Source organism: Arachis ipaensis, chromosome B08, assembly GCF_000816755.2.
Source record: "Arachis ipaensis cultivar K30076 chromosome B08, Araip1.1, whole genome shotgun sequence".
NCBI classification, from domain to species: domain Eukaryota; kingdom Viridiplantae; phylum Streptophyta; class Magnoliopsida; order Fabales; family Fabaceae; genus Arachis; species Arachis ipaensis.
Genome location: NC_029792.2, coordinates 25,925,766 through 25,944,920, shown reverse-complemented (window position 1 = coordinate 25,944,920; position 19,155 = coordinate 25,925,766). Strand labels below are relative to the sequence as shown.

The window sequence follows — 19,155 nt, the reverse complement described above, 5'->3', positions numbered from 1 at the left end:
CTGAACTTTGTACTCTTTGACGGCATGAGTCTCTAAACTCCATTGTTGGGGGTGAGGAGCTCTGCTGTGTCTCGATGAATTAATGCAAGTATTTCTGTTTTCCATTCAAACACGCTTGTTTCTATCTAAGATGTTCATTCGCACTTCAATATGATGAATGTGATGATCCGTGATACTCATCACCATTCTCAATCTATGAACACGTGCCTGACAACCACTCCCGTTCTACCTTCGATTGAATGAATATCTCTTGGATTCCTTAATCAGAATCTTCATGGTATAAGCTAGAATCCATTGACAGCATTCTTGAGAATTCGGAAAGTCTAAACCTTGTCTGTGGTATTCCGAGTAGGATTTAGGGATTGAATGACTGTGACGAGCTTCAAACTCACAAAGGTTGGGCGTAGTGACAGACGCAAAAGGACCAATGGATCCTATTCCAGCATGAGTGAGAACCGACAGATGATTAGCCGGGAAGAGACAGCGCACCTGGACCATTTTCACTGAGAGGACGGATGGTAGCCATTGACAACGGTGATCCACCAACATACAGCTTGCCATAGGAGGACCTTGCGTGCGTGAAGAAGAAGACAGGGGAAAGCAGAGATTCAGTAGACAAAGCATCTCCAAAACTCCAACATATTCTCCATTACTGCAGAACAAGTATTTATTTCATGCTCTTTTACTTTTTGCAATTCAAACTGATAAATATAATTGATATCCTGACTAAGAGTTACAAGATAACCATAGATTGCTTCAAGCCAACAATCTCCGTGGGATTCGACCTTTACTCACGTAAGGTATTACTTGGACGACCCAGTGCACTTGCTGGTTAGTGGTACGAGTTGTGAAAAGTGTGATTCACAATTCGTGCACCAAGTTTTTGGCGCTGTTGCCGGGGATTGTTCGAGTTTGAACAACTGACGGTTCATCCTGTGGCTTAGATTAGGAAGATTTTGTCTTTTGAGTCAGAGTCTTTTACTTTCTTTTCAAAAATCTTTCAAAATTTTTATTTTTCTTTATTAATCTGTGTTTTGTCTTGGAGTCTTTTATTATTGTTCTTGTTAAAATTTTAGAATCCTTATTTTCTGTTTCAAATTTTTTTTTTCGAAATTCTATTTTTTTTACTAATAATTGAGTTTTTCTATTTGAGTTTAGTTTTATATTTTAAGTTTGGTGTCAATTGTATGTTTTTTATTTTCTTTTAAATTTTCGAATTTGTATTCATTGTTCTTTCTTAATCTTCAAGTTGTTCTTGTTTATTTTCCTTGTTTGATCTTTAGTTTTTTTTGTTTTGTGATTTTTCTTGTTTTTCTTGTGCATTCTAGAATTATTAGTATCTAAAAAAAATAATAAAATATTTTTATACATTAAACACCTTGTTAAAACACTTTAAATTTATAGCTCAATTGGCTAGAGTGTGGTGCTTATGTTCTTGGTAATTGGCTATCTTCTTTTTAAAAAAAATTTTTCAAAAATAATTTTTCTTTGAATAAATCTTGTGCCAAACTTTAAGTTTGGTGTTTTCTTGTTGATTTTTCCTTAGTTTTCGAAAATTTTATTTTGGTTTTCTAAAAATTTTAAGTTTGGTGTTCTATCTTCATGTTCTTGTTGTTCTTGTGAGTCTTCAAAGTGTTCTTGAGTCTTCCTTGTGTTTTGATCTTAAAATTTTTAAGTTTGATGTTCCTTGGTGTTTTTCCTCCAAATTTTCGAAAATAAGGAGCATTAGATCTAAAAATTTTAAGTTTTATGTCTTTTTATTGTTTTTCTCTTTCCTCATTAAATTCAAAAATATCTTTTTCCTTTATTTTAATTGATTTTTCGAATTTTCCTTTTTAAAATTCAGATTTTATTTTAAAATTTTTTATCTTATCTTAGTCTTAAAATTTCAAAATTCAAATCTTTTTAAAAAAAAAATCATATCTTTTTCAAAATCTTATCTTTTCTAATCTCAGATCTTAAAATCAAATCTTTTTCATATCTTTTATTTTATTTTATTTTATTTTATTTTCTTACAAGTATCTTTAATTTTAAGACATATCTTTTTCAAAACTTCATAACCAATTTCTCTCTCTTTATTTTTTTCGAAAATCCTCACCCACATCTTTTTCTAATCTTTTTAATTAATTAATTTAGTTTTCAATTTTCTTTTATTTATTTTTCTTCAAAATTTCAAAATTATAGTTAATTTTTCATTTATTTTCTTTTTTTATTTTAATTTTGGTTTTCAAAAAAAATAATAATAAATAAATAAATAAATAAAAATATATTCTATTTGCTATTCATATCAATTCTCTTCTCTCCATCATGGATCTAAGTGGAATTGAACAGTCCAGAAGGACTCTGGGGTCATATGCCAACCCCACTACTGCTTCATATGGGAGTAGTATCTGTATACCCTCCATTGGAGTCAGTAGCTTTGAGTTGAATCCTCAGCTCATTATCATGGTGCAGCAAAGTTGCCAGTATTACGGTCTTCCTCAGGAAGAACCTACAGAGTTTCTGGCACAGTTTTTACAAATTACTGACACAGTACATGATAAGGATGTAGATCAGGATGTCTACAGATTATTACTGTTTCCATTTGCTGTAAAAGATTAAGCTAAGAGGTGGTTAAATAACCAACCTAAGGCTAGCATAAGGACATGGAAACAGCTGTCAGAAAAATTCCTGAATCAATACTTCCCTCCAAAACGGATGACACAGCTAAGGCTGGACATCCAAGGCTTTAAACAAGGAGATAATGAATCTCTTTATGATGCCTGGGAGAGATACAGAGAGATGCTAAGAAAATGCCCCTCTGAAATGTTTTCAAAATTGGTGCAGTTAGACATCTTCTATTATGGGCTTATAGAGAAAGCTCAAATTTCTCTAGATCACTCAGCCGGTGGATCTATACACATGAGAAAGACAATTGAAGAGGCTCAAGAGCTTATTGATACAGTTACCAGAAATCAGCATCTGGACCTAAATAGTGAATCTTCCATGAAAGAAGAGGCTAAAACAGTAACTGTTGAAATTAGTCCTGCAGAACAAATTACTGAATTTAATCAGCAATTAGACTTTCTAATAAAACAGCTGGCCGAATTCAAGGAGATACTACAAGACACAAGAATGGCTAATATAAATATGGAGGTACAGTTGAAGCAAACAGAACAACAGTTATCAAAACAAATAACAGAAGAGTGCCAAGCAGTTCAATTAAGAAGTGGGAAAACATTAAATACCTCACTTCAAGGCAGTAGAAAGCCAAGAAAAGAACAAACTGCTATCCAAAATCCCTCTGAGGACAGTAAGAGCCCAGAGAGGAATAACTCTAGCATTCAAACGCCAGAAACAGGCAAGGATTTGGCGTCAAATGCCCAATGGAAGCTCAGTTCTGGTGTTCAAACGCTAGGAACAAGTAAAGAGTGGGCGTCCAACGCCACTCCAGCTTCTAACTCTGGAATTCAAATTCTAGTGAGGGATCAAACACACACAAGTGCTGATAATAACCCCTCTAAAAAGGCTTCTCCAACCACCTCTGTAGGAAATAAACCTGCAGCAACTAAGGTTGAGGAATATAAAGCCAAGATACCTTATCCTCAAAAACTCCGCCAAGAGGAGCAGGATAAGCAATTTGCTCGCTTTGTAGATTATCTCAGAACTCTTGAAATAAAGATTCCGTTTGTAGAGGCACTTGAGCAAATACCTTCTTATGCCAAGTTCATGAAAGAGATCTTGAGTTATAAGAAGGATTGGAGAGAAACTGAAAGAGTTCTCCTCATTGAAGAATGCAGTGCAGTCATTCTAAAAAGCTTTCCAGAAAAGCTTAAAGATCCCGGGAGCTTTCTGATACCATGCACATTAGAATGTAATTGTACCAAGACAGCTTTATGTGATCTTGGGGCAAGCATCAACCTAATACCTGCATCCACTATCAGAAAGCTTGGCTTAACTGAAGAAGTTAAACCAACCCGGATATGTCTCAAACTTGTTTATGGCTCCATTAAATACCCATCAGGCGTGATTGAGGACATGATTGTCAGGGTTGGGCCATTCGCCTTTCCCACTGACTTTGTAGTGTTGGAAATAGAGGAGCACAAGAGTGCTACTCTCATTCTAGGAAGACCTTTCCTAGCAACTGGACGAACTCTCATTGATGTCCAAAAGGGGGAAGTAACCCTGAGAGTCAATGAGGATGAGTTTAAATTGAATGCTGTCAAGGCCATGCAGCATCCAGACACACCAAAAGACTGCATGAAAGTTGATCTCATTGACTCTTTGGTAGAGGAGGTCAACGTGGTTGAGAGTCTCGAATCAGAGCTGGAAGACATCTTTAAAGATGTTCAGCCTAATCTGAAGGGTTCAGAGGAACTGAAAGAGCCTCTGAGATTTCATCAGGAAGAGGAGAAACCTCCTAAACCCGAGCTCAAGCCATTACCACCATCCCTGAAATATGCATTTCTGGGAGAAGGTGACACTTTTCCAGTGATCATAAGCTCTGCTTTAAACCCACTGGAAGAGGAAGCACTAATTCAAGTGCTAAGGACACACAAGACAGCTTTTAGGTGGTCCATAAGTGACCTTAAGGGCATAAGCCCAGCTAGATGCATGCACAAATCCTATTGGAGGATGATGCTAAGTTAGTGGTTCAACCACAGAGGCGGCTAAATCCATCCATGAAGGAAGTGGTGCAGAAAGAGGTCACCAAATTACTGGAGACTGGGATTATTTACCCTATTTTTGATAGCCCCTGGGTGAGCCCTGTTCAAGTTGTTCCCAAGAAGGGAGGCATGACAGTGGTTCATAATGAAAAAAATGAACTGGTTCCTACAAGAACAGTTAAAGGGTGGCGCATGTGTATTGACTACAGAAGGCTCAATACAGCCACTAGAAAGGATCATTTTCCTTTACCATTCATAGACCAGATGCTAGAGAGATTAGCAGGTCATGAATATTACTGCTTTTTGGATGGCTATTCAGGTTACAACCAAATTGCAGTAGATCCTCAGGAACAAGAGAAAACAGCATTCACATGTCCTTCTGGAGTATTTGCTTACAGAAGAATGCCTTTTGGTCTGTGTAATGCACCTGCAACCTTTCAGAGGTGCATGCTCTCTATCTTCTCTGATATGGTAGAGAAATTTCTGGAAGTCTTCATGGATGAATTTTCAGTATTTGGAGACTCATTCAGCTCATGCCTTGACCATTTAGCACTTGTTCTGAAAAGATGCCAAGAGACCAACCTAGTTTTAAACTGGGAAAAATGTCACTTTATGGTGACTGAAGGAATTGTCCTTAGGGATAAAATTTCAAACAAGGGGATAGAGGTGGATCAAGCTAAAGTGGAAGTAATTGAAAAATTACCACCACCTGCTAATGTCAATGCAATCAGAAGCTTTCTGGGGAATGCAGGATTCTACAGGAGGTTTATAAAGAATTTTTCAAAAATTGCAAAACCCCTGAGCAATCTGCTAGCTGCTGACACGCCATTTGTATTTGACACAGAGTGTCTGCAAGCGTTTGATACTCTAAAAGCTAAGCTGGTCACAACACCAGTTATTTCTGCACCAGACTGGACTTTACCATTTGAACTAATGTGTGATGCCAGTGACCACGCCATTAGTGCAGTACTGGGGGTAGAGGTATGACAAGCTTCTGCATGTCATTTATTATGCTAGCCGTGTTTTAAATGATGCCCAGAAAAATTACACAACCATAGAAAAAGAATTGCTTGCAGTGGTTTATGCCATTGACAAGTTTAGATCATACCTAGTAGGATCAAAAGTGATTGTGTACACTGACCATGCTGCTCTTAAATATTTACTCACAAAGCAGGATTCAAAACCCAGGCTCATAAGATGGGTGTTGCTTCTGCAAGAGTTTGATATAGAAACAAGAGACAGAAAAGGGATAGAGAACCAAGTGGCTGATCATCTGTCCCGGATAGAACCAATAGAAGGGGAGTCCCCCCTCTATTGAGATCTCTAAGACCTTTCCGGATGAGCATTTGTTTACCATTCAGGAAACACCATGGTTTGCAGACATTACAAACTATAAAGCTGCAAGGTTCATACCCAAGGAGTACAGCAGACAACAAAAGAAAAAATTAATTACTGATGCAAAGTACTACTTGTGGGATGAACCCTATCTTTTTAAGAGATGTGCAGACAGAATAATCCGTAGGTGTGTGCCTAGAGAAGAAGCACAGAGGATCTTATGGCATTGCCATGGATCACAATATGGAGGTCATTTCGGAGGTGAGCGAACAGCCACCAAGGTCCTCCAATGTGGCTTCTACTGGCCTACATTCTATAGGGATTCCCAAGAGTTTGTACGTAACTATGACAGTTGCCAAAGAGCTGGCAATCTGCCTCATGGTTATGCCATGCCTCAACAGGGAATCTTGGAGATTGAGTTGTTTGATGTACGGGGAATTGACTTCATGGGACCTTTCCCACCATCATACTCAAACACTTATATTCTGGTGGCAGTCGACTATGTATCAAAATGGGTAGAGGCCGCTGCCACATCCACCAATGATACTAAAACAGTGCTGAAGTTCTTCCAGAAACATATCTTCAGCAGGTTTGGTGTCCCTAGAGTACTAATCAGTGATGGGGGCACTCACTTCTGCAACAAACAGCTTTACTCTGCCATGGTCCGGTATGGGATTCGCCACAAGGTGGCGACTCCATATCATCCACAGACAAATGGGCAAGCTGAAGTTTCTAACAGAGAACTAAAAAGAATCCTGGAACGGACCGTAAGTACCCGTAGAAAGGATTGGGCACGAAGCTTGGATGATGCTCTGTGGGCTTACAGAACAGCATTCAAGACTCCTATAGGGACTTCTCCATACCAGGTTGTGTATGGTAAGGCCTGTCATCTGCCCGTGGAACTGGAACATAAGGCCTACTGGGCAACTAGATTCCTAAACTTTGATGCCAAATTAGCTGGAGAAAAAAGATTGCTCCAGCTAAATGAGCTAGAGGAATTCAGATTCACTGCTTTCGAAAATGCCAAGCTTTACAAAGAGAAAGCAAAAAGATGGCATGACAGAAAGTTGTCATCTAGAGTCTTTAAACCAGGACAAAAAGTTCTGTTGTTTAACTCTAGGCTCAGGCTATTCCCCGGGAAACTGAAATCCCGGTGGAGGGGACCATATGTGATTACAAGTGTGTCACCATATGGCTATGTGGAGCTTCAAGACATTGATTCTGATAAGAAGTTCATTCTTAATGGACAGAGAATCAAGCATTATCTTGCAGGCAATATTGAGCAAGAGTGCTCAAGGCTGATGCTAGATTAAAAGCTCAGCTAGGTCCAGCTAAAGATAATAAAGAAGCGCTTATTGGGAGGCAACCCAATGTTATTTAACTATATCTCTTTATTTTCTATTGCTATTTTATGTTTTCCTTAGGTTGATGATCATGTGAAGTCACAAAAACAACTGAAAAATCAAAACCAGAATGAAAAACAGCATTAAAAATAGCACACCCTGGAGGAGGAACAGTCTGGCGTTTAAACGCCAGAAACAGGCACCAAGCTGGCGTTTAACGCCAGATGCAAGCATCTACCTGCCGTTAAATGCCAGAAACAAGCTACATTTGGGCGTTTAACGCCAGAAACAGGCAGCAGTCTGGCGTTAAACGCCAGGATTACACAGCAAGGGCGTTTTACATGCCTAATTGGAGCAGGGATGTTAAGTCCTTAACCCCACTGGATCTGTGGACCCCACAGGATCCCCACCTCTTCTTCTCTCCTTATTATACCTTCCTATAACACTCTTCCCCAAATTAACCTCCACCAATCACCTCCATTACTCCTCCAAAACCATCATACAACCCACCTACACCCACCCACTCAAATTCAAACCACTCACACCTCTCCATCTCATCTATTTTCTTCTTTTTCTACTACTTTCTTTCTTTTGCTCGAGGACAAGAAAACATTTTAAGTTTGGTGTGGAAAAAGCAGTGCTTTTTTTTTGTTTTTCCATAACCACTAATGCCTCAAGGGATGCACTTCCCTCCACAAAATTATTGGGAGCAAATCAACACTTCCCTAGGAGAATTAAGTTCTAACATGCGACAACTAAGGGTGGAGCACCAAGAGCACTCCATCATCCTCCATGAAACTAGAAAAGATCAAAGAGCTATGAGGGAGGAGCAACAAAGACAAGGAAGAGACATAGAGGAGCTCAAGAGCACCATTGGTTCTTCAAGAAGAGGAAGAAGCCACCCTCACTAAGGTGGACTCATTCCTTAATCTCCTTGTTCTTATTTTTCTGTTTTTCATTTACTGTGCTTTATGTTTATGTTTGTGTCTTGTTACATGATCATTAGTGTCTAAGTGTCTATGCCTTAAAGTTATGAATATGAATCCATCACCTTTCTTAAATGAAAAATGTTTTTAATTGAAAAAGAAAAAGAAGTGCATGAATTTCGAATTTTAAAACAGTTTAATTATTTTGATGTGGTGGCAATACTTCTGTCTTTCTGAATGAATGCTTGAACAGTGCATATTTTTGATATTGTTGATTCATGAATGATAAAATTGTTGGCTCTTGAAGAATGATGAAAAAGGAAAAATGTTATTTGATAATCTGAAAAATCATAAAAATGATTCTTGAAGCAAGAAAAAGCAGTGAATACAAAAGCTTGCAAAAAAAAATAGCGAAAATGGAAAAAAAAGAAAAAGAAAAAGCAAGCAGAAAAAGCCAATAGCCCTTAAAACCAAAAGGCAAGGGTAATAAAAAGAATCCAAGGCTTTGAGCATCAGTGGATAGGAGGGCCTAAAGGAATAAAATCCTGGCCTAAGCGGCTAAACTAAGCTGTCCCTAACCATGTGCTTGTGGCGTGAAGGTGTCAAGTGAAAACTTGAGACTGAGCGGTTAAAGTCGAGATCCAAAGCAAAAAGAAGAGTGTGCTTAAGAACCCTGGACACCTCTAATTGGGGACTCTAGCAAAGCTGAGTCACAATCTGAAAAGGTTCACCCAGTCATGTGTCTGTGGCATTTATGTATCCGGTGGTAATACTGGAAAACAAAGTGCTTAGGGCCACGGCCAAGACTCATAAAGTAGCTGTGTTCAAGAATCAACATACTGAACTAGGAAAGCAAATAACACTATCTGAATTCTAAGTTCCTATAGATGCCAATCATTCTGAACTTCAAAGAATGAAGTGAGATGCCAAAACTGTTCAGAAGCAAAAAGCTAATAGCCCCGCTCATCTAATTAATACTGATCTTCACAGATGTTTTTGGAATTCATTGTATATTCTCTTCTTTTTATCCTATTTGATTTTCAGTTGCTTGGGGACAAGCAACAATTTAAGTTTGGTGTTGTGATGAGCGGATAATTTATACGCTTTTTGTCATTGTTTTAAGTATGTTTTTAGTATGATTTAGTTAGTTTTTATTATATTTTATTAGTTTTTAAATAAAAATCATATTTCTGGACTTTACTATGAGTTTGTGTATTTTTTTGTAATTTCAGGAATTTTCTGGCTGAAATTGAGGGAGCTGAGCAAAAATCTGATTTAGGCTGAAAAAGGACTGCAGATGCTGTTGGATTCTGACCTCCCTGCACTCGAAATGGATTTTCTGGAGCTAAAGAAGTCCAAATGGCATGCTCTTAATTGCGTTGGAAAGTAGACATCCAGGGCTTTCCAGCAATATATAATAGTCCATACTTTGCTCAAGGATAGACGACGTAAACTGGCGTTCAACGCCAGTTCCATGTTGCAGTCTGGTGTCAAACGCCAGAAACAGGTTACAAATTGGAGTTGAACGCCAGAAACAGGTTACAACCTGGCGTTCAACTCCAAAAACAGCCTAGGCATGTGAGAAGCTTAAGTCTCAGCCCCATCACATACCAAGTGGGCCCCAGAAGTGAATTTCTGCACTAATTATCTTAGTTTATTCATTTTCTGTAAACCTAGGTTACTAGTTTAGTATTTAAACAACTTTTAGAGATTTATTTTGCACCTCATGACATTTTAGATCTGAACTTTGTACTCTTTGACGGCATGAGTCTCTAAACTCCATTGTTGGAGGTGAGGAGCTCTGCTGTGTCTCGATGAATTAATGCAAGTATTTCTATTTTCCATTCAAACACTTTTGTTTCTATCTAAGATGTTCATTCGCACTTCAATATGATGAATGTGATGATCCATGACACTCATCACCATTCTCAATCTATGAACGCGTGCCTGACAACCACTCCCGTTCTACCTTCGATTGAATGAATATCTCTTGGATTCCTTAATCAGAATCTTCGTGGTATAAGCTAGAATCCATTGGCAGCATTCTTGAGAATCCGGAAAGTCTAAACCTTGTCTGTGGTATTCCGAGTAGGATTCAGGGATTGAATGACTGTGACGAGCTTCAAACTCACAAAGGTTGGGTGTAGTGACAGACGCAAAAGGACCAACGGATCCTATTCCAGCATGAGTGAGAATCGACAGATGATTAGCCGGGCGGAGACAGCGCACCTGGACCATTTTCACTGAGAGGACGGATGGTAGCCATTGACAACGGTGATCCACCAACATACAGCTTGCCATAGGAGGACCTTGCGTGCGTGAAGAAGAAGACAGGGGAAAGCAGAGATTCAGTAGACAAAGCATCTCCAAAACTCTAACATATTCTCCATTACTGCAGAACAAGTATTTATTTCATGCTCTTTTACTTTTCGCAATTCAAACTGATAAATATAATTGATATCCTGACTAAGAGTTACAAGATAACCATAGATTGCTTCAAGCCAACAATCTTCGTGGGATTCGACCCTTACTCACGTAAGGTATTACTTGGACGACTCAGTGCACTTGCTGGTTAGTGGTACGAGTTGTGAAAAGTGTGATTCACAATTCGTGCACCAGAGTCCATCCGCCAACTGCAGCTTGCTAAAGAATAAAAAAACAGCAACAATAATATCAATACCAATAATAATAACAATAATAACAATAATAATCTAATTACTTAAGGCTACACAACCACACTTAGATTTTAAAATATTAATAATCATACTGGTATGTAGTAGTTTTTTTGTTAAAGTTTAATTCAGATAATATTATATTGTATTTATTTGTGTTCGTTATTTTATGTAATTTAGTGTTGGCCTTACATTTAATAATTTTTTTTCTGGCAAACATCTACCCTAATTATGATACGGTTTTAACTCTACAATTAGTAAGAAAAAAATGTTAAGTAATTATTTCATAAAAAAAATAGAGAGATTATATACATATAAACAGAATTGTATGGAGCTATTAAATTTGAATTTATCTTTTTTTGTGGTTAATCTCTCCCACACAACTATAAAAACTTAGGGAAAATTAAAGTTGATTCATCAAATTATTGAGCTATAATTCTTTGTTGTATTGTATAAAAAATTAATACAATATAATCTACTGTGTATGGAATACTTGACAAGGTGCTAGTGTTAATAACAGATATGTTAAAATTTTGTCAAATTAAGATACTTTTCGCATGTTAATTAAATTATTGGAAACATAACTAATATATATTGAATTTCAAGTATCTATTTTTAATAATTTTTATACGATTTTTGCCCCCACAACTACGTATTTCTCGGTCCGTCACTGCATATATGTACACACACGCACACACGCACACACGCGCGCGCGCGCACACACACATATATATATATATATACAAAAATAGTTTATTTATTACAAATTGTTTTTTATTCTCACTATGTCATTCCTCTCCCTCTTGCATGTTACAAACATAAACAAATATTACACATTATATTAGTATTCAAACATTAATACATTAAGATTAACATTGGGTTTGGCATTATGCCATAATAATATTATTTTAAGTTGGTCCCCACTCACAATAAGACTACACAGAACTTAATGCTGCATAACCATTTATTTATTTATTTATTTCTTACATCCTAATATCTATCACTATCCTCATCTGATGAATCATGACCCAAATCTCATAAATAGGTACCCTATAGTTGTTACATCACTACCCTTCTTTATTTATTTTGCTACTTATTGGAACAACAACCAATTAGTAACACTCGAAAGTTCAAAGTCAATTAGAGATTAATATAGGCCTTGTTGTTGTTCCAAGATCCTTCTTTTTCTTCTCCTTGGTTCCACTTCATTGGTTTTCTTGTCACATTTGGCTTCTGCTGTTGCACCAATACTTAACACTGAAGAGGGTAAGAGAGTCATTACTTCCCTAATACTAATTCTTATTATCTTAGTAGCTTAATGTAATTATTGCTTTTGTATTCTATAGTTATAAGAAGGAAGTTATTTTGATCAAATCTTATAAACTCATATAACCATAATAATTAATGATTGATAGAACATTATTGTTGATTTCAGTTATCTATGTGCAATGAAGTCATTGAAAGAGATAGGGAAGAAGTTCGGCAAGGTGTGCTGGGACTTTCGTAAGGATCCTTGCAGTAGAAAAGGGCATTGAAACATGTTCGGTAAGAAGAGCTTTCACAGCTTTGTGGCTTGTGATTGCTTTTCCTTCAATCAATCTTCTTACCATCCTGTAACCATGTCGTATTGTTCCACTACAAGGTTTTTGTTTATTTGTGACAGTTTTTTCTCTTATTTGTGGAGGTTTATAACCCCCACCAAATGGTTTGTGGAGGTTTTCAAAACCTCCAAAATTTGAGGTGCCACGAGGTCTTTTGTGGGGGGTTTTAAAAACCTCCACAATTTATTCAGTGGCGGGTTTTATATTAGACTTTTGTGACAATTTTAAATCACTTTTGTGGCAGTTTAAAATCCCCACAAATTGATTTTTTAATTTTAAAAAAATTAACTATTTTGTGAGATTTTCAAACTTCTACAAATTCTGTAATTATTTATTCATTTTAAATTTTAAATCATTCATTAATCTCATCTCATTTACATATTCTCAAATTAAAAATTTATTTTTTAATATCAATTTAAAAACTAAATCTTTTATAACACAATTCCTCAATATAAAACATATATTCTATATATAAAAAAATTCTCAATATCAATAATTCCAAACATAATTGAATATGGTATTGTTCTACATAATAATTACTATTTTTATGCACTAGATACCTTGGTGTAAGCATAAACCCCAACTTCCTGTGGTCCTATGGGACTCCCCCTCCTAATGAATCTTCCCTCTTTGAAAATATACAGTATGAGAATTCCAGTTGACAGTTCCAAACTAATGACCTATAGAAAAGTTAGAAGAAAAACACTAAATAAATAAATAATAACTATTTAGTGTGATATATGAACTTAAGGCACCATAACTCAGCATACTACAATTACCTCTTGGGAAGTTAACTTGTCGAGATACATGATAATTCCTATAATTATTTATTTATTTTTAATTTCAAATCATTCATTAATCTCATCTCATTTACATACTCTCAAATTAGAAATTTATTTTTTAATATCAAAATTTAAAAACTAAATCTTTTATAACACAATTCCTCAATATAAAACATATATTCTATATATAAAAAAATTCTCAATATCAATAATTCCAAACATAATTGAATATGGTATTGTTCTACATAATAATTACTATTTTTATGCACTAGATACCTTGGTGTAAGCATAAACCCCAACTTCCTGTGGTCCTATGGGACTCCCCCTCCTAATGAATCTTCCCTCTTTGAAAATATACAGTATGAGAATTCCAGTTGACAGTTCCAAACTAATGACCTATAGAAAAGTTAGAAGAAAAACACTAAATAAATAAATAATAACTATTTAGTGTGATATATGAACTTAAGGCACCATAACTCAGCATACTACAATTACCTTTTGGGAAGTTAACTTGTCGAGATACATGATAATGGATCTTAGGGAGTTTCCGTGGGTGGCGATCATAACATTTTTTCGGGATAAAAGTTGAGGTTCAATCTGAAACACAATATCAATGGAACAATCCCTTGTCAATGTCAAATGATCATTTCAGCCACAACAGAAATTCAACCATACAATGTATCAAACCAAATACTTCTTGTCTAACACAGAGTGTTGAAGTTATTCGGTATAGCACATATAACATCAAAATTAAACTTTCACTTACTTGGTCTCTAAGATAGGCAACTTCTCTTTCAGCTCCATTGCTCCGGCTCTTGGCAGTAAAATCAAGTCTACAAAAGAGCCACTAAGGGTAAGGTCTGCACGACTAATGCATTTTACTGTCTCCATCCCAGATGACCATTCAAGAGTTAAAACCTGCAACAATACTTTAAAGTTTAGGGGAACACAACAAATATGGTTTAAAAAAAAACCTAGTGAAAAGTGGAATATCATCAATTCAATGTTTATGACAAATGAAAAAAGATTTTCCCACAACAAAGTCAATAGCATCATACATTTATAATTGGTTGTTAGAAATTCTGTTGATAAAGGGTAAGAAATTAATGAAAATATACAGGAGGCACACCCATAATTTAGTTAATGCGAGGGTAATCAACCAGATTGACTATATCATATGGAATATTCTCCATTTTAAATATTTCCTGCAAAATCTCATTAGGTATATAAGAATGATTAGATTATAATATAATTTTTAAACAAAAGGATGTTACCATTAAATATTTCTAGTTGCTATAGTTTCTAGACATTCTTACATTTTTAACTGATGTTGTACGACTGTCTTAGCTTGTCTTTTTGAGGATCAGATGCAAAGTGACAGAGGACACACTTCATTTTTATATGTCACAAACTCTGTCTGCTAAAGTTTGAGCTATAGCTTACAAGTCAAAGACAAAATCATAGATTTTAACATTACATTTACAATATGTTCCTTTATGCAAGAATGGCTATATCTCACATGCCACATCATGCAAGAGCCAGTTAGGCTTGACACATGTTCAAATTTAACTTATATAATGAAGGATAGCAAGTATAATATTTTATTCTATTTGAAGGCACATGAATGGCCAAATTCTAACAAAAAGAAAAAGATACAAATTTTAAATTTGAAAACCAAATAGTAATAGCCATGAACAAATTACTCACAGTGAAAACTTCTTCAAATCCAATTTCATCACCACCGTAGACAAACAACTATCCATCACAATCACTATGGGATTTTTGGTTGCTGGATCATTGCAAGACAATTACCGGGAGTCTTCTTTCTGCACTTGACAATTGTAGCTTAACAACATTTTTAGATGAAGTTTGTTGACCTTTAGAAGGTGCTGTGGATGATAAATTTCAGAAAAGGATATCTCCATCTAAGTATCCCACAGCAAGAATGGACCCACTCAAAGACGCCCAGCACAGAGCACTTATCTCTTTGTCACTAAGATTTTGTTCAATACTATCGGATGGAACATTGGTGTCTGGTTCAATGGATGAGTCACTACCTTGATCCTTCATTTGGAGATCCTTTCCTCCACCAGTGAACACGATTTTAGATTCAGCTATATCCCAAAGAATTAGCAGTCCTTTGGCTATGGATTTGAATAGAGATTACCTTTTGGCTATGGATTGAAACAAGGGCTTTCAATTGTGCTCGCTGAAATAGTGCATCGTTATGTCCTAGTAATATATCCAGAACCTGAAAGCATAAAGGTGTAGTATAAAGTATAAAGTATGAATACAAGAAGGAGCATTAAACAATCTATTTTTGAGAATATACTACGTGAGTCACTAATGAATCAAATAATATGGAGAAGAAGAAGAAGAAGAATACTAGCAGTAGCTCGAAGGAGAAAATATCTAGACTAATTGTGTTGAGGCATGTTGCCATAGAATAAAAACATAGGAGACAGGTGTGAGAGGCAAAAATATGCAGACCTGGCTGTGCACCCAGCTCAATAACATGCAGCTTCAATAAAATTTGACCAGAATTAAGTGTCTTTGAGACAGAAGATATCAGAACTGAAGGATTATCATTTCCAGAAACCTGTCCAAAAGAAAAATTAAATTTCATCTAACACATAAAAGTCAAAGTATGCCCTATGTACATGCAGGAGCAAGATAAAATAAAATGGGGGATAAGAGATCCCCTATACAAAAGCAAAAACAAAAAACAAAATATTTATCTAAAAGCATAGCCTTCCAATCTCTGAACATGAGGGAACTCTCCTATAAAGATCATGATTTTTACACCAACTAGATACTAGGCGTCTAATTCTATCCCATAAAACATGCAGTCAATAACTTTCAATCAAGCTACAAGCACAATGAGTGAGAATATGCATACATGGGAAGTATAGAGGAGCCAAAGTATTAAGGTTAAACATATTACTATTATCTCACCTTCAATTGACCAGTGGTATACAGAAGTCTGTGTCACAAGCTCTGCCTCTACCTCTGCTATTATTATTAGTGGCTGTCTTTTCATATGAAATCTGCTCTAATAAATAAATACTATTAATTAATAACAACATCAGCCTTTGGTAAAATGTCAAGCACATAATAAATAAAAAGCTTAAAATGTTACCTTTGGTAAAATTTTGTACAATTTTTCATTCAAACATCTCTTTGCCAAGTTAATAGCTACATTATCTTCACAACCCTTTCAATGTGTTAAATGCAAGTTGCAACTTGTAACCAATCATTTTTATATATCTATCTTAACCATGAATTAACATACATAGTCATATAGCAGAAAACAATACACATTTTAAGCATATACCTGGATTGGCAGGGGCACATTTTAAGCATATCAAAATTTTGTGTCACTTTATTAAAGCTGGTGACAAATTCCTCCATCAGATTCTCTATATACAATAGATTCTTAGAATTATCCATCTTCTGCAACAATTTGAACCAAGCGACAATAAGAATACAGAGTTAAATAAAAAAGAGAATTAAGTTTTTAACAAATTTTTAGCAGAAAAAGAAGCAATAAATCAGCTTTATATTATCATTCCATAATGAAATTGCATCAACAAAATTAAATTAACAAAGGTGAAAGCATATTTAGTTATTTACAAAATCAAATGGAGAGAGTAATAAATCTCCAATAGCATAAATCAGAGAAAACAAATCTATCCATAGAAAATGAAAGAAAAACTAAAAAAGAACCTTGAACTTTTATGAGGATATCATCGAACACTTCCTCTGAGTTAACAAGGACAACATCCAAGAAATTATACGTTAGCATAAAATAAAGGATATCATATTAAAAAAAGAGTGTCATGCATATGTATAGAAATCAAACTTCAGATATTGCCGAAAATCACTGATTCCTTGAATTGCTAGATAAAAACAAAAATTTTCTCGCAAAATCCATAAGCAACAATATCTAGACTAATTGTCTTGCCATCAAGTTCACTGAATAATCGCAAAAGTAACAAAAGCCAAATCTAAAATTAGAGAAGTAATAAATCAAACCAGATCAGAGAAGTAATCGAAAAGATTCCACGAAGAACGAAAAGAGAGAGAAAGAGATAGCGAGAGAGAGAGAGGGAAATCTCAAAAGTTACCGCCTCGCAACCAAACGAGACGATGCATCGACGGATGAGACAATAGGAAAAGAGATTATCGAAGCATTTGGTGGCGGTGGCGGCAAAGACACGAATGGATATAGTGATGGTGATGGCGGTGGCGATGGAGGAGGCGATGGCTGCGAGCTTTGGGTTGAAACTAACCTCGCACGTTTTGACGAGATCTTCTCTCTCACACGGCGACGGCTGCTAAGGTTTGTTTGGAGGGGTTGGGAATTTTAATTATGTGCAATAGTGGGGGATGTTTAATAATTATGCAAGGGAGTTTTATAATTTGCCACAAATGAAATATTTTGTGTAGGTTTTTAAAAATTCTCACTAATAAACCTCCACTAATTATTAAAAACCTTGTAGTGTTCTCCCTTTTAATCATTCATTTTTAATGTGAATTATGGCAGAAAATCACACGAAAACATGTGCCTTTAGGGAGATGAAGGAAGAGCTTCATCTTTTCTCCTTCAAGCTTTCCATTTAGTTATGCTTCACCTGAATTTTCCTTGAAAATTTGTAGGTGTAACTATCTGAACTTATCATACTTCAAAAATCATCTTCCTCTCTCAAAATATGCTTAGTTATGAATATAAATTATGAGTTTAACTATGTATGTCTTTGTAGTATTCTTATAACATAATGTAACTATGGTTATCTTATTGAATGTAACAAATTTTATTGATTGAGAATCATTGAAGGATTAAATAATAATCTCAATGAGTCTCTAAATAATAACAGTTTCTCTATAGTATCTTTTATAATATTTGTTGTGATGTGTGAATATCCTTTAGCCATATAGTAAGTTTTGTTGACTTATGTATTAGTCTTAATCAAACAAATTAGTGAGGTGTCAAAGTGCCCTGTTGGTCTGCATTGGAGTGAAGTTCAAAAATTTGCTGCAGAGTCCAGTCATCATTTTCACACCTCAGAAGTGACAGATCCTTGTGCATATTGCATGTCATAGTTGAATTTGAGGTGGATCCTCTTATCTAATCATTTTTTTTAAGATAGCAAAAGTAAGTTCTTATCTGTAATAACTTTTGGGTCAGTGCTTACTACAAACTTTTAAATTATATATTATTTTAAGTTAAATATGTAACTGTAGTTAGCTTAATTAACTTTTGGAGTTTAACTAAACCGGAAATTAGATCTCAAGTTTGTAAATTTTAATTAGTTTTTTGAATAGGAAATGTTGATTTAGGTTCAAAGATGACTAATGGCTTCCTTAACAGAATGTTTTCTGTTCTTCTATCAAGAGAATACATAAATTCTACATTGGTTGGAAATTTTTATATACAATGGTATTAGCTAGATTTTCTAATTATGCTATTCTATTTTAAGGGTAATTCGTTGGAACATTCTGCATTAATCATAACCATGTTAACGACCACCTAAATTCTATTCAGTAACACTTATTGGGGGTTCATAAAAAACTGTCCAAGTGTGGACAGTGATATACGTCTAGTTTACTATCGTTATTCTATTTTACAAGACATAAGTACACATAAAGCGCAACAAAATATGCTCATCTGAATTATTCCCTAAATGGAGGTACAAGCCTGAATAACGTTTCTTACCATGATTGTCGTCGGCAGGAACCAAGTATGTTGATTCGATGCAGCGGTGAGCATGCAAACCACGCTATTCAACACCTATAGTCACATCAACACAGATACACCGATACAATGGGTAATTGATAGTATTTGAGTCA

The 19,155-nt window shown here is 35.5% G+C and overlaps 2 long non-coding RNA genes across 18 annotated transcripts; both read right to left on the bottom strand.

Moving 5' to 3' along the window:
- LOC110265832 lies at window positions 11,742-13,341 on the bottom strand. Of its 2 annotated transcripts, XR_002352236.1 has the most exons (3): window positions 13,303-13,341; window positions 13,084-13,203; window positions 11,742-12,179 (listed from the first exon to the last, which is right to left on the bottom strand). It is a non-coding gene; the product is annotated as an uncharacterized LOC110265832 (long non-coding RNA). The 2 variants fall into 2 exon arrangements; XR_002352235.1 differs by lacking the exon at window positions 11,742-12,179 and having other exon boundaries at window positions 12,970-13,203.
- Window positions 13,472-17,713, bottom strand: LOC107613859. 16 transcript variants are annotated; one of them, XR_002352231.1, is made up of 10 exons: window positions 17,032-17,707; window positions 16,640-16,758; window positions 16,445-16,519; window positions 16,261-16,357; window positions 15,796-15,904; window positions 15,473-15,556; window positions 15,013-15,384; window positions 14,072-14,223; window positions 13,801-13,902; window positions 13,474-13,701 (listed from the first exon to the last, which is right to left on the bottom strand). It is a non-coding gene; the product is annotated as an uncharacterized LOC107613859 (long non-coding RNA). The 16 variants fall into 16 exon arrangements; XR_002352229.1 differs by having other exon boundaries at window positions 16,261-16,352; XR_002352230.1 differs by having other exon boundaries at window positions 16,445-16,509; window positions 17,032-17,706.